The 15,783-nt window shown below is 42.3% G+C and overlaps 1 protein-coding gene across 1 annotated transcript in view; it reads right to left on the bottom strand.

Moving 5' to 3' along the window:
- The window catches only part of LOC124788005 (UDP-glucosyltransferase 2-like), a 60,930-nt gene extending 48,359 nt beyond the window's left edge, over nt 1-12,571 (bottom strand). The window contains exon 1 of the mRNA XM_047255047.1: nt 12,465-12,571. The gene's annotated coding sequence lies outside the window, so the exon portion shown is untranslated. The remainder of the gene's footprint in view (nt 1-12,464) is intronic.
- Nucleotides 12,572-15,783: the final 3,212 nt, after the last annotated feature.

The following is a 15,783-nucleotide window of genomic DNA, read 5'->3' as shown; positions in this document are numbered from 1 at the left end:
AAACATTCCTCACACACAAATAAAGAAAAGATGTTATGAGGACATGTGTCCGGAAACGCTTACTTTCCATGTTAGAGCTCATTTTAGTTTCGTTAGTATGTACTGTACTTCCTCGATTCACCGCCAGTTGGCCCAATTGAAGGAAGGTAATGTTGACTTCGGTGCTTGTGTTGACATGCGACTCATTGCTCTACAGTACTAGCATCAAGCACATCAGTACGTAGCATCAACAGGTTAGTGTTCATCACGAACGTGGTTTTGCAGTCAGTGCAATGTTTACAAATGCGGAGTTGGCAGATGCCCATTTAATGTATGGATTAGCACGGGGAAATAGCCGTGGCGCGGTACGTTTGTATCGAGACAGATTTCCAGAACGAAGGTGTCCCGACAGGAAGAGGTTCGAAGCAATTGATCGGCGCCTTAGGGAGCACGGAACATTCCAGCCTATAACTCGCGACTGGGGAAGACCTAGAACGACGAGGACACCTGCAATGGACGAGGCAATTCTTGGTGCAGTTGACGATAACCCTAATGTCAGCGTCAGAGAAGTTGCTGCTGTACAAGGTAACGTTGATCACGTCACTGTGTGGAGAGTGCTACGGGAGAACCAGTTGTTTCCGTACCATGTACAACGTATGCAGGCACTATCAGCAGCTGATTGGCCTCCACGGGTACACTCCTGCGAATGGTTCATCCAACAATGTGTCAATCCTCATTTCAGTGCTAATGTTCTCTTTACGGATGAGGCTTCATTCCAACGTGATCAAATTGTAAATTTTCACAATCAACATGTGTGGGCTGACGAGAATCCGCTCGCAATTGTGCAATCACGTCATCAACACAGATTTTCTGTGAACGTTTGGGCAGGCATTGTTGGTGATGTCTTGATTGGGCCCCATGTTCTTCCACCTACGCCCAATGGACCACGTTATCATGATTTCATACGGGATACTCTACCTGTGCTGCTAGAACATGTGCCTTTACAAGTACGACACAACATGTGGTCCATGCACGATGGAGCTGCTGCACATTTCAGTCGAAGTGTTCGTACGCTTCTCAACAACAGATTTCAGTGACCGATGGATTGGTAGAGGCGGACCAATTCCATGGCCTCCACGCTCTCCTGACCTCAACCCTCTTGACCTTCATTTATGGGGGCATTTGAAAGCTCTTGTCTACGCAACCCCTGTACCAAATGTAGAGACTCTTCGTGCTCGTATTGTGGACGGCTGTGATAGAATACGCCATTCTCCAGGGCTGCATCAGCGCATCAGGGATTCCATGCAACGGAGGGTGGATGCATGTATCCTCGCTAACGGAGGACATTTTGAACATTTCCTGTAACAAAGTGTTTGAAGTCACGCTGGTACGTTCTGTTGCTGTGTGTTTCCATTCCATGATTAATGTGATTTGAACAGAAGTAATAAAATGAGCTCTAAAATGAAAAGTAAGCGTTTCTGGACCCATGCCCACATAACATATTTTCTTTCTTTGTGTGTGAGGAATGTTTCCTGGAAGTTTGGCCGTACCTTTTTCTAACACGCTGTAGATATACAGGGTGTCCCAGCTATCTTGTCCACCCAAAATATCTCTCGAACAATAACAGCTATTGGAAAACGACTTTCACCGGTATCAATGTAGGGCTGGGGCCCATGAATGTACATATTTGGAAACATTCTAAAACGAAAGCATATGTGTTGTTTAACACAAACTTATGTTTTTTAAAATGGACCTCCTATATTTTTTCTTCAACAATCCATAGCATGACAAAGCACATACACAATGGCGTTGATTGCATCGCAATATTCCCATTACATCCCGAGATATTGAGACGCGAAGTTGACGCTTGAAACACCCGACTTGCGCTGCTAGCGCACGTCCTGAGGCTCAGGCGTGAACCCCATGCAGCAGACCGTATTATTCGTTTCGGACCTCTTGATAAGTATGGAAGTGTCATTACACATGTCAATCACATCGCGATTACGGGCAGCATGGGGTTCAGGCCTGAGCCTCAGGACGTGCGCTAGCAGCGCAAGTCGGGTGTTTCAAGCGTCAACTTCGCGTCTCAATATCTCGGGATGTAATGGGAATATTGCGATGCAATCAACGCCATTGTGTATCTGCTTTGTCATGCTATGGATTGCTGAAGAAAAAATATAGGAGGTCCATTTAAAAAAACATAAGTTTGTGTTAAAAAACACATATGCTTTCGTTTTAGAATGTTTCCAAATATGTACATTCATGGGCCCCAGCCCTACATTGATACCGGTGAAAGTCGTTTTCCAATAGCTGTTATTGTTCAAGAGATATATTGGGTGGACAAGATAGCTCGGACACCCTGTATATATATATATATAACTTCTGCACAATTTCAGTGCAGTAATGTGTGCATTGTTAATCCGAAGGAAAAATGTAGACCGTGTAAATGATGAAATTAGGCTGTCATAACCTCCAAAATCGCTTCTATAAAGGAGGCGAGTTCCAGGCAGAGAGTCGTCATTGAGTTGTTTTCGGTGGAAAACCCGCGAATCGCGAGTACGGTAAGTCGCTGGGCGAAGGGCCTGTCATCATCGCAACCAGGTCGCTTAAACCTGTCCCACATTCCTCCCGCCTGCCGGCCGCACACGGCTGTGACTCCTGCAATGTTGGAACGTGCGGACAGGCTCATTCAAGGTGGCCGACGGGTCGCAGTTGAAACAACACCTCCCTGCTCAACTGGACGTCTCTGTTGTTAGTGATGACACACTCGTCCACCAGCTGGTGTACTCAAAGGCGTGTGGCCGCTGGGTTCCTCACTGCCTAAGGGAAGACCATAAAGAGAAACGAAGGTCCATCTGTGCAGGATTGCTTGACCGCTACGAAGGTGATCGTGACAATTTTTTGTCGAATATCGTCACAGGCTATGAAACATGGATTCAGAACCGGAAACAAAACGGCAGTCCATGCAGTGGCGCCACACCACTGCTTCTTCCAATAAAAACTTCAAAGCTGTAGCCCCAGTCGGTAAAATTACGACGACAGTCTTCTGGGACTCTGAAGGAGATACCCTGTTTGCCTCCTTCATGGTGCAGCGATGTAACGGTCAACTCTGAAGTGTATTGTTCTACCTCAGGAAATTGAGAAAACGACTTCAGCGTGTTCGTCGCCACAAAAACGCAGACGAACGTCTCCTTTTCCATGACAGCGCAATGCCTCACATAAATCTGCGCACCCGAGAGGACTCAGAAAACTTCAATGGACTGTTCCTCGTCGACTCTACAGCTCGGATAACGCATCTTCCGATATTCATATGTTTGGCTCATTGAAACAGTACGTGGATAATGGAGAGGTTATTGATGCAGCAAGACGTTGGTCCTACGTCGACCATAGAGTGTTACCATGCCGGCATACAGGGCCTCTGTAAGGCCGTCGTATTGAACGGAGGTTTTGCTAAAAATAGGGTTTTGTAGCCAAAAGATTGGGGAATAATAACGTGTGTTGTGTAACGTCACCGGTTTCTCTAGTTGCTAGTTGATAGATTAGAAAATTGATCGGCCCTGGCTAAAACTCGGCGATAGTCGGTAGAGCGATGATACTGTTATTAGGTAAAGATGACGTTATAATAAACACTACTGAACTGAACTCTCGACTTGTGCGTGATATTTACTTCACCAATTGTGACCAATATTACGCTACTGGTCGTAATTAACTCGTTTATATTCGATGGTTTAACAGTTGTTATTAAAATATTAAATATAATTTCTATTCAGTTCCACCGACACCAACTTCCCCACAGTTTGGTTGTAATTTCAAATCCCTGATAAGGCGTAACATTGCGATTGCTTCCTAACGTCAAAGAGTTTGTATATATGCGCTGAGCGCTTCAGTCAAATATTATCGCAGCACGCCAAAGATCACACTTATGTCCCTAAACAATTTTGTAATTTGGAATCACAAATGCGTAAATTCCCACAAAAGGGTGATTTATTTCACAATAACAATCACTTCCTAACAAGGCCGTGAGGAAGAAGCTTTCCCAGGTGGTGGGCGGGATTTATAAATTATCTGCTTTAAAACTATTGCCAAGTTCCAGAGTCCATTTGCAATTACGAATAAAGTTAATTGTCTATCACTGTTTAATGCCTAACTAGAGTTGAGTTCGAGTTATTTAATTAAAAAGTTCACTTCATTCGAAAATAAGGTAGTCCTCTATCTGAATTCTAAACGATGTTGTAGTTGAAATCAATGTTTCGTTTCACTGCGTCATAATAGATCGCAATTATCAATCCTCGAAAAACAATCTAACCGCGCATATATATACGAGTATTCAAACAAGTCTGACTAGCTTCGGCAACTCTCGTAACGTAGTGACAATGGATCAAATTTTCCTTAGCCATTACTCACGATTCCCAAAGAGTACTCACACGAAGTATTCTTTGAGATCGTTGGTTCTACTTTGCTAATTTTAATTATAATGATTTTGCGATTTACTATGATTTTGAGTTTGAGTTTACTGAGATTCGATCTTTCTTTTGTAAGTTGATAAATTACTAAGTATAAGGTTCTTGTTTCAATTACTGGTTATTATCCAAATAATACTGTTAAATGGAACTTTGGTTACTTGTTCACTTCCCATGGAATTTGGAACTCGTTTTTGGGAAATTTTTGAGGTATTGGTTGCTATTTTTTTCTTTCATTTTTCGTCCGAGGAAGTGGCATTACAATTGTAATCCTGAACAAAATCGACCTGCTTTCAGAAAAAATAGTGTTGTATTAGGTCTCGTGCAAGAACGTCAGAAATTATTTGGTTACATGTGTCAGCAACTCAAGAGGAAGTAAAATACCATTATAGAAGAGGGTATCATTACCATGAGTCATTTGACATCGAATACTGCATAAAGGCCTGTTCCAGACTTCAGGTGGAAGCAACGAGGTTGTTTCTGTATATTTTCTAATCTCATCCAAACACTTTCGGTTACGTCATCTTCGTGGTCCTTTCTTATGTATTGGAAGCCATCAAGGAACTTCCTTGAGCCACCTACCGCCCATTTTTATGGCTAAGTGTTCACTTCGTCTCCACTTCATTTTAATGACTTTCAAGATTACTTGTTAGTGTTCCCGTTGCCCGCATCCTGTTTGTCTTCTTGTCTCTATTAGTAATTCCCAACATGTGTCACTCTACTGCTTGCTGAGAAACTCCCAGTTTTTGAATGTTCTTCTGGTTTACAGCCCAGATCTCCTTGCAGTTAGGTAAATCTATTAATACCCACTGATTACAAACGAAACTTTTCCGACATATAATCTTAATTTTTAAACTGTAAACAGGTTATTAAAAACACTCCAGTAAGTTTTACCATTTTCTTTATATGTTTTTGTGTCTACTCTAGTGTCGTCTTCAGCTGGCCTAAGTGCAAAAACTCATCAACTTGTTCTACAAATTCATTATTAAATTGTACTTTTTTCCTGACAAGTCTTCTTTGCACATTACATTAAATGTAACTGACTTACAGGCCTACTTACAAACTTGTTGTGTTAAGTTCTTTCACTCTCCACTGATTTTCATCTGCAACACATGCAAACACTGTAATGTCGTCAGGAAAACTAACATATTTATCTTGATTGTTTTCGCACCGCAGGAACTCCCGTCAGGACTGGTGAAAAAATTTTTGATGTTAAGGGATCTCCTTGTCTGAGTTCTCTTCAGTTATGTGTTCCCCACTATTCTGATGAAGTGTATTAGATACATTTATACACATGTTCTTCAGTGTACCAACATTGATTGACTCAAACCGTTGCTTCTCAAGGGCTATCACTATACATTTGGTTGAAAGTAGTTGAAAAGGTTTCATGAAGTTTATAGACCCCCGACATAGAAGTAATTCATACCTCTTGCTCTACTCGATAACTCCGTTCAAAATGATCCAGTGTGCTATAACATTTTATTTGTTTATTTTCGCTCTATATAACAATCAGCTTTCGGATATTGTCATAAATTTAGTTCGCATGTAAGAAGCTTACTTCACATATGTATAAATATATACATTGATAAAAAGAATTAAGATCAGAAACTATCACTTTTTGCTGCAAAAACAAGCTTATGGTTAAATTTACTGTTATACAAAGCAAGATTACAATTCGAAGTATAAATGCGTACATTGATAAAAAGAGTGAAAATCTGAAATTATCCGCTTTTTCTTGCAAAAACAAACTTAAGGCTGTATACGCTGTTACAGCTAAGAACTTGAGCCTGGTTGGATCCATCAAAGACGGCTAACAACTAAAAAAAGCGGGCGTTTACCTAATCCCCTGTGAGTGTGGTATTGCATATATAGTCCAGACGACACGAACTGTCCAGGAGCATTGTACAGAACATCAAAAGTTTACATCAGCAATAGCAGAACACTGTATTTCCACTGGACACTCAATGGAATACAATAGAACAAAAAGTTCAGCTCCATTTTCCAGTTTTTGGTATTTAGTAATCAAAGAAGCGATGGAAATACACCTTAACGAGCTAATACATCGTGACAAAGGCTTTCAACTGGATAAAAATTGGAATCCTATAATCAGAATTGTCCAGTCACAGCGGAATCGACAGGATTAGATCATTTCTCACTTCCACCACCGACGGCAGCACACACAACTCGGCTTTCCCGCGCGTGTCATCGCCTGACGCATGCGCCCAAAGACGACAGCACATTTCGGATGCGCGAGATACGGCATAAATACCCTGAATGCACCTGGGCTCTTCAGCAGTTGTCTGCTCACCTGAAGATGGCCGAATGTCTCTGGGCTGAAATGTCTTGGTAGAATGTGGACGGGATCCGGTTGCACAACCGGAAATCATTAGAAGCAGATTTTTTTCTTGCAACAACTTATGGCTGTAAACACTGTTTTAAAATCACACATTACAACTTGAAATCTTCTACTGAATAACAGCTTTTCTCGTTTAATAAATGCTTCGGTTTATTCTTTAAGGGGTTTAAGTTAGCCGTCTTGACATCACTTGGTAGTCTGTAGAAAAAAATTGTTCCTATTGTATGTGGACTATAGTCCATAGCTCCTATTTTTTACTTGCAATTCTGTGAAAATTCCTCCCCCCTCCCATTTACTGTAGATATATATTACTGTTTATTACATTATGTTCTGGATATGGTTTCACACATATGATTGCCTGCAGGACGTACATAGAGTAGATGATAAGTATTTTACATTTTCTGAAAATGTCTCTTGGTTACCCTGTCTACCATTTTTGCTGCCTTTTCTTGTATTCTAAAAAGCCTGTTTTTATATACCGCTGGTGCCCCACCTTGTATCTCGATAGCAGGCTGAAGATATGAATGTGTGTCCAAAATTTATTTGTCTTTAGCTACCATTGCCCAGGAAGGCTCAGACCCGTTTCAGTAGATACACATTCGCACTGATTTTCTTAGAGATATGATCTATGTGCTCTTTCCATGACAGGTGTTCATCAACAACAATGCCAAAAAATTTGTATTTAGTAGTACGGCTAATATATGTGCCAATGGAGGTGTAGACTGTGCATCGTTTATGTTCTGATTATAGCTAAGCATGAATTGAATTGTCACTGTCTTCTCTTTATTTACAAGCAGCTTATTTGCAGTAAGGTAAGCTGACAGAAAACTGTAGTTGATTTCACTGCTCTTGGCAGCAGTTTGTACATCACGGCCCCAGCATAACTTGCAGTTTTGTGGTTCACTTAAATCATTAACATGCACAAGGAACAGAAAGGTCCTCATATACTTCCTTGAGGCACACCAAATTGAAGTATCTTGTATTTTGATTTAGTTCTTACCAACTGTTAATTCCTTTTACAAGTTAGCTTGATGCACTATTTCCTGTCTTTCAAATAGGTGGTAAGTAGTTGTAAGGCTACCCCTCCTCCTCATGCCCTATTCTTCTAATTAGTGGGGTAGAACTGTATTATTCACAGTATCTAAAGCATTACTCATATCCAGAAAAGTGTCTGCTAACTTGTCTTCTTTGTCTGATATTACATGAATAAATAATGCTACTGCTGTTACAGTAGATCTTCCTTTTCTGAAACCATGTAGCAGATTGGTGAATGGATTGTGTTTGATGAAATATGCCTCAAATTGATTTAATATTACTTTCTCTAGTAGTTTTCCAAGTTCTGAAGTCAAACGTATTGGACTGTAGCATTTTGCCTCAGCTTTCATTCCCTCTATACACACTGATAGAATTTCAGTGATTTTCAAAGCCAGCTTTTCCATTACTTATTAAAATCCAGTTTTTTTCTGTGCGCTGGGTGAACTATTTGTAAATTACAGATAGAAGGCTGATCGGTCTGTAGTTTTTAGGTTTTGTCTGCATCTTAGGAAATGAAGATGATACAGACACAGATAAAAAGTGACAATTATTTAACAATGCCGGCCGGGGTGGCCGAGCGGTTCTAGGCGCTATAGTCTGGAACCGCGCTACCGCTACGGTCGCAGGTTCGAATCCGGCCTCGGGCATGGATGTGTGTGATGTCCTTAGGTTAGTTAGGTTTAGTTAGTTCTAAGTTATAGGGGACTGATGACCTCAGCAGTTAAGTCCCATAGTGCTCAGAGCCATTTGAACCATTTGAACAATGGTGATAGGGAAAGAACAAGAACTGTCGCATGTGCGAAAAAAGGAGAAGAAAAAACTCTCTCATGGAACAAGTCAGCTATTAATAGGAATTGAATAGACTGTAAACATCTACACAAAGTTATATGTTATATGCCTGAGAGGAAGTGAGGAGATACAACCATTTGATCACTTAAAATGGCTGGCAAGACTGTAACAACAGGAGGCAAATTGTACAAGAAAATCAATGTCTCCTATGTGTTTGTACGTTTCAGGGGATGACCAGAAACGTAGATGCGTTGTATAAAAGCATTCTACAGAAAGCCAACTGAAGATTGTTGTATCACGTGTATAGCATAACATAATATTGTCTTCCAAAAAGCCTGGTAAACAGAAGCTATGCTGGAAGATTGGAAAACAGCATTCTACATCTACATGGATACTCTGCAAATCGCATTTAAGTGACTTGCAGAGGGTTCATCTAACCACCTTCACAATTCTCTATTATTACAATCTCGTATAGCGCGCGGAAAGAATGAACACCTATATCTTTCCGTTTGAGCTCTGATTTCCCTTATGTAGGTCGGTGTCAGCAAAATATTTTCGCATTCGGAGTAGAAAGCTGGTGATTGGAATTTCGTGAGAAGATTCCGTCGCAACGAAAACGCCTTTCTTTTAATGATTTCCAGCCCAAATCCTGTATCATTTCTGTGACACTCTCTCCCACATTTCGCGATAATACAAAACGTGCTGCCTTTCTTTGAGCTTTTTCGATGTAATCCGTCAGTCCTATCTGGTAAGGATCCCACACCGCGCAGCAGTACTCTAAAAGAAGATGGACAAGCGTAGTGTAGGCAGTCTCCTTAGTAGGTCTGTCACATTTTCTAAATGTCTTGCCAATAAAACGCAATCTTTGGTTAGCCTTCCTCATAACATTTTCCTAGGTATTTAGTTGAATTTACGGCTTTTAGATTAGACTGATTTATCGTGTAACCGAAGTTCCTTTTAGCACTCATGTGGATGACCTCACACTTTTCGTTATTTAGGGTCAACTGCCACTTTTCGCACCATTCAGATATTTTTTTTCTAAATCGTTTTGGAGTTTGTTTTGACCTTCTGATGACTTTATTAGTCGATGAACGACAGCGTCATCTGCAAACAACCGAAGACGGCTGCTCATATTGTCTCCCAAGTCGTTTATATAGATAAGGAACAGCAATGGGCCTATAACACTACCTTGGGGAATGCCTGACATCTTACTTCCTTAAATATGCGGGGTGAAACTATTGCCACTTATAATAACTCCGAAAGTATGATAGTAGCTGAAAAGTTTGTGGGACAAATGTTGCATGGGACAACGGGGCCCATAATATGACGATGGCATTTTGTTTCTTGGTTCGGTCGCGTCTGAGATATGAAGGTCAACTTCGTTTTTTTAAATGGCATACTGCAGTTTGGTACTTATTTTCTGATAGCGGCTATCGAGACGAATCCAGTGTTGCGTAACAGTAAGGTCTTTTAAGGTCAACGAAGGTCAAAAAGGTGTCATGAACGTCCATTTACAGAAGGTGTTCGAAGTGATGACAATTGGTATCAGTGCAGTGCTACAGTATTGTTGTCATGGATTGTGTGGTATTCCTTATCACTTCGGCGCCTATCGAAGCACATGCTCTGACAATTCTCTCTCGTATATCGTGCAAATAGTAAATAGTCGCCGAATACAGTGTATCCATCTAACGTGCCATTGACATGTAAACACCAATCGACGGTTTCGCAATACAACACTAATAGGAACGGTAAGGCTAGTATCGTCGAATCAAGCGAATGTGAGTGATGCAGAACAAATCGATATGCTTCTCATTTACGGCGAATGCCAACGAAAGTCAGTGAGAGCTAGAGACTTACACGCTGAAAGATATCCTCAACGTACTCACGCTACACGTCGTACATTTAAATATGTGTATGTTAAATTGAGAACAACTGGATCTTTAACGCATAGGAAACTTATCCGACAGAGGAAAGTTACTAATGAGGAAACGGGAACTGGTACTATTTCCATTGTGGTTCGAGACCCTTGTGTTAGTCCGCGTCAAATCGCAAGGGAATCTGGCATGAGCCAGAGTAGCGTTGTTCGTGTTCTGCATCGCCATAAATATCATCCTTACCATATTACTCTCCACCAAGAATTAACTGGTACAGATTGTATGCGCCGCATTGAATTCTGCCGATGGGCTCAACTTCAGATTCAGACTGATGACACATTTATTAATTTGATTTTATTTACTGACGAGACTACATTCACAAACCATGGAAGTGTTAATTTGCATAACATGCATTATTGGGCAACTGAAAATCCATGCTGGCTGCGGCAAGTTGCACACCAAAACCCGTGGTCGGTAAATGTGTGGTGTGGGATTCTGGAGGTCAGAATTATAGGCCCCTATTTCATCGACGAAAATCTTATGGTAGGAAGTACACGACATTCGTGCAAGAAATATTAGGTCTGTTATTGGAAGAAATAACTTTAGGGACAAGAAACGGAATGTGGGCCGGCCGTAGTGGCCGAGCGGTTCTAGGCGCTACAGTCTGGAACCGCGCGACCGCTACTGTCACAGGTTCGAATCCTGCCTCGGGCATGGATGTGTGTGATGTCTTTAGGTTAGTTAGGTTTAAGTAGTTCTAAGTTCTAGGGGACTGATGGCCTCAGAAGTTAAGTCTCATAGTGCTCAGAGCCATTTGAACCAATTTTGAACAGAATATGGTATCAACACGATAGATGTCTGGCACATTTTTCGCTGATGGCTAGAAATGAGTTGCAGAGACAATTCCCAAATCGTTGGATTGGACGCGGAGGAGATGTGTCGTGGCCGGCTCGTTTGCCAGACTTGACGCCTCTGGATTTTTTCTTGTGGATATTCGTCAAAGACATTGTTTATAAAGACGTTCCAACTACACCTGAAGATATGCGAGGGAGAACTGTCAGAGCATGTACTTTGATAAGTGCCGATGTGATAAGGAATACGACTCAATCCATGATAACAAGATTGCAGCACAGCACTGACATCAATGGTCATCACTTCGAACCCCTTCTGTAAATGGACGTTCATGCCACGTTTGTGACCTTCGTTGACCTTCAAAGACCTTACACATAATTGGATTCGTCTCGGTAGCCACTATCAGAAAATAAGTACCAAACTATAACATCCCATTTAAAAAAAAAAAACAAAGTTGACCTTCATATCTCTGAAGCGACCCCACCTGCAGCAACAAAAAACCAACGTCATATTATGGCCCCCGTTGTGCCATGCAACTTTTGTCCCAAAAAACTTTTCACCTACTATCATAATTTCGGAGTTATTCTTGGTGGCAATAGTTAGTGACTCACCCTGTGTATCTAGCAAAATTACCACGACAGTAAAACCTGAGAAATCTGAGTATACCAACAGTCGTTGTTACGTCGTACCATTCTCGAATTAAAATGATAACACGTTGGGAGAAGAGGCAGTTATGCATGAAGTACATTTTGCCACAACCTAACATGAATTGCAGAGAATGGTTGCACATTTGATGATATTTTCATCAATCATTATGAATGTGCGTGAAGAGGAACACGTGCAGAGCATATTAACATATATTAAAATGAAGATTATTCAGATTAATAGTAACATCACACAAAAATACGAGATGGCAGTGAAGGAGTAGGGTCTAAAGGTACTGCGGGAACAAGGTGAAGTTTACAACAGAGACGGTGTTAAGCAGTTTTTCTTCAAAATGAAGTCACATAGTCACAGTGTGACAGATGTTTGTTATCTCTTCGAGGACTTCTGTCAGGTTCAGCCTTCGCTCGTTACTTGTACTTATGAAGCGTTACGTACTGCAAAGTGGTCACTAACCTCAGTAAGTAACGAGGCTTTTTCGCGCACGTCGGCTACGCACAAGATGTGAGCACGTGGAGGTGCGGCCCTGCTGTGGACTGTGTGTAGCGACTGCTCACTCTGCTGTCCGCTGGGCCACTGCCGGCTACGAAAGCTTCGCCAGCTTCTATAACTCGGAGCGACCTTGAGATGCGCAGCGTTACGTCATCGCTGCACACTCGCAATTATCACACCGCGCAAGATAGCCGAGATACGGGACTGTTCAGATATAGCGTGTTACCGTGGTCAGGGTACTGTCGATGGCCCGATGCTACGGTCTGACTGTCTAGAACACACAAGGGCTGACATGATATGACATGCTGTTGTGCAACAATATCGCGTTCTCCACTGAATAGGAACGCACTCACCATACAAACAGCAACTCTAACAACTGTCGTAGTATAGAAAATTGACGAAATGTTGCAGCTCCCAAACTGGCTGTTTAACAGAGGTAACTGTTGCAAGCCAGAGTACTAGTGCTAGATTCGGATTCAGTTGTTCCGAATCTTGCTTCTTTGCACTGTATATGTCCACCTTCCCGGAAGTAAGGAGTGACTCGTGTAAACTACGTATACTTTTTCTTTCTTCCATGTCCTAGGGTATCCCATTTACATCTTCATCTACATCTACATTTATACTCCGCAAGCCACCCAACGGTGTGTGGCGGAGGGCACTTTACGTGCCACTGTCGTTACCTACCTTTCCTGTTCCAGTCGCGTATGGTTCGCGGGAAGAACGACTGCCGGAAAACCTTCGTGCGCGCTCTAATCTCTCTAATTTTACATTCGTGATCTCCTCGGGAGGTGTAAGTAGGGGGAAGCAATATATTCGATACCTCATCCAGAAACGCACCCTCTCGAAACCTGGACAGCAAGCTGCACCGCGATGCAGAGTCTGCCACTTGGGTTTGCTAAACATTTCCGTAACGCTATCACGCTTACTAAATAACCCTGTGACGAAACGCGCCGATCTTTTTTGGATCTTCTGTATCTCCTCCGTCAACCCGATCTGGTACGCATCCCACACTGATGAGCAATACTCAAGTATAGGTCGAACGAGTGTTTTGTAAGCCACCTCCTTTGTTGATGGACTACATCTTCTAAGGACTCTCCCAATGAATCTCAACCTGGTACCCGCCTTACCAACAATTAATTTCATATGATCATTCCACTTCAAATCGTTCCGCACGCATACTCTCAGATATTTTACAGAAGTAGCTGCTACCAGTGTTTGTTCCACTATCTTCACCACCCTAAATAACTGTTTTCCAGATGCAAACTGCAAAATTTTTCAAGCAAATGTTCTTTAGCCGTCAGGAGGACACCAATAAGCATGATTGCCTTTGTTGAAGCTTTATTTTTTACAAAGATATGAACAGCCGTATGACTTTTTTAAATAGCACCCTGTACTTTTTATTCGGTAATTCATTTCCTCTCCTAAAGACCTACTCAAAAATGTATCATAGTGTACCATTCACTGAAGCACAACGTTATTGGCCGGCCGGTGTGGCCGTGCGGTTCTAGGCGCTTCAGTCTGGAACCGCGTGACCGCTACGGTCGCAGGTTCGAATCCTGCCTCGGGCATGGATGTTTGTGATGTCCTTAGGTTAGTTAGGTTTAAGTAGTTCTAAGTTCTAGGGGACTGATGACCATAGATGTTAAGTCCCATAGTGCTCAGAGCCATTTGAACCATTTTGCATACATGACTTTGAGCCCGGGATCAAAAACTCTTCCACTTGCTGGAGTTGTCAGAAAACAAATGAAAACCAAGTAAAACCATAACATAAAATTGACTTTGACTCTCCTGTACCGCTGCCCAGAAGTAGAACATTCAAAGGTGCTCAAAGTGATGACCCTGGACACCGATACACTGGTGCACTCGTTGAACGAAAGAGTTATTTACTGCTTCCAGTGTTGCTTGTTGAAGAAAATTACAAGCAAGCACGATACGTTCCCGCATGTCCTCTGGAGTTGTTGGAATATCGCGATAGACAACTTCTTTAATGCATCCCCAAAGAAAAAAATCCAGAGGATTTAAATCAGGAGACCTTGCAGGCCAAGTAACTGTTCCTCCTCGACCAATCCATCTGGCAGGATACCTTCGGTTCAGAACACGACGTGCACGCAAGGCATTATGTACTGGACATCAAATGGTTCAAATTGCTCTGAGCACTATGCGACTTAACTTCTGAGGTCATCAGTCGCCTAGAACTTAGAACTAATTAAACCTAACTAACCTAAGGACATCACACACATCCATGCCCGAGGCAGGATTCGAAACTGCGAACTTTGTGGTCGCTCGGCTCCAGACTGTAGCGCCTAGAACCGCACGGCCACTCCGGCTGGCTGCTGGACATCCGTCGTGTTGATACCACAGATCCAGAAGAGGAGGAAGAATTCGTCTGAGGAAGTTGGCATACGCTGTGCCGTTTAGACTACCATTGATGAAATAAGGGCCAATAATTGTAGTACCAAGCAACCAACACCAGACGTTAACTCTCCATTGACACTGATGTTCCACTTGTCTAAGCGATCGTGGGTTGTCACTGGACCAATAATGCATGTTTCTTGTATTTATCTGTCCTTTGTTTGAGGAGAAGTTCGGGTTGGCGAGGATTTGCTGCCGCCCCACTGACAGAACTGTACACGATTCTGGAAATCATTCTCATGCAATTCTTGATGTAGGTGTACGTGGTAAGGATGGAAGCGGTGACGTGTGAGAATACGATGTACACTGATTTCAAGAATCACAATCTCGTGTTCAAGCTCTCATGTGCTCACATGTGGAATCATAGCAACGGAAGCGAGAACAGTAACTTCGGCAGCTTCGTCTGCGCGAGTGCTGCGACGATTGCGTTGTCGTGGGTTGAAACTTCCCGTTTCCTGAAGCGTCGCAACAAGACGAGGAAACATCCGTTGTCAGGATATCGCTCTCTGTACAGTTCCGCTACCTGCTACCTGGCTCTCTGTACAGTTCCGCTACCTGCTACCTGCGTAGCGTTTCCTCTACCTTCAATAATAATAACAACAACAACAATAAAAGAAACGTTATGTCGATGCAGTTTGTAGGAAGGACAGCCTTTACTGTATGCCTACCCTACACAACAGTACTTGACTAAACTACTGTACTAAATGTACCGGTACATAAGAAAACAGTAATGCAATTACTGCTCTGCTAATTTACAAGTCCCCATAAATGCGTTGCATTTCTATCTTCTCTTCGTTGGTGTGCATTCTACTCACACAGCTCTTCAACTGACGATGGTTGACGGAATGACGGGTGTGCATTCTACTTATGT

The sequence above is a fragment of the Schistocerca piceifrons genome, chromosome 3 (assembly GCF_021461385.2).
Source record: "Schistocerca piceifrons isolate TAMUIC-IGC-003096 chromosome 3, iqSchPice1.1, whole genome shotgun sequence".
Taxonomy (NCBI): Eukaryota; Metazoa; Arthropoda; class Insecta; order Orthoptera; family Acrididae; genus Schistocerca; species Schistocerca piceifrons.
Note: the sequence above shows the minus strand (reverse complement) of the source record. Positions and strands in the feature narration are given on the sequence as shown.